The sequence below is a fragment of the Rhinolophus hipposideros genome (assembly GCF_964194185.1).
Source record: "Rhinolophus hipposideros genome assembly, chromosome: 14".
In the NCBI taxonomy this organism is placed as follows: domain Eukaryota; kingdom Metazoa; phylum Chordata; class Mammalia; order Chiroptera; family Rhinolophidae; genus Rhinolophus; species Rhinolophus hipposideros.
This window is the reverse complement of record NC_138060.1, coordinates 63,002,591-63,003,362: the sequence shown is the minus strand read 5'-3', so window position 1 is coordinate 63,003,362 and position 772 is coordinate 63,002,591.

Sequence of the window (772 nt, the reverse complement as noted above, 5' to 3'; positions counted from 1 at the left end):
GTAGAAAAGAAATAATGGAATTAGATAACTACCATTTGCAACCATATTAGCAAAAATCTATTCAGGTTATTGATTTAAGTAAAAATCATCAATGGACGTTCAAGCTAGTGGGTGACAGATGATAAAGAATGAAACATTTACACTTCAAAATATTTACCAACAGATTACTGATTAATTAAAAATCGGAGAAATGGTAACTTTCCAGTGGAGAAAACTGGTGGCACCACCTTAATTAAGCCATGAAAATTAGTTCACATCACCAACAATGGAACATGCCCCTCCTGATAGAATGCCCTGAGGACACATCAGGTTTGTTATGTTGCCACCCAAACTGCAGTACCTGAATGTAATCATGACAAAACATCAGACAAACCCAAACTGAAAGAGATTCTATAAAATAACTGGCCTGTACTCTTCGGGAGTGTCAAGAATGTCAACATCAGGGCCAGCCCAGTGGCTTAGGCGGTTGGAGCTCCGTGCTCCTAACGCCGAAGACTGCTGGTTCGATTCCCACATGGGCCAGTGTCAGATGGCTCAGTTGGTTGGAGTGCGTCCTCTCAACCACAAGGTTGCCGGTTCGACTCCCGCAAGGGATGGTGGGCAGCGCCCCCTGCAACTAACAATGGCAACTGGACCTGGAGCTGAGCTGCGCCCTCCACAACTAAGACTGAAAGGACAACAACTTGACTTGGAAAAGTCCCGGAAGTACACACTGTTCCCCAATAAAGTCCTATTCCCCTCCGCCCCCACAAAAAAGAATGTCAACATCATA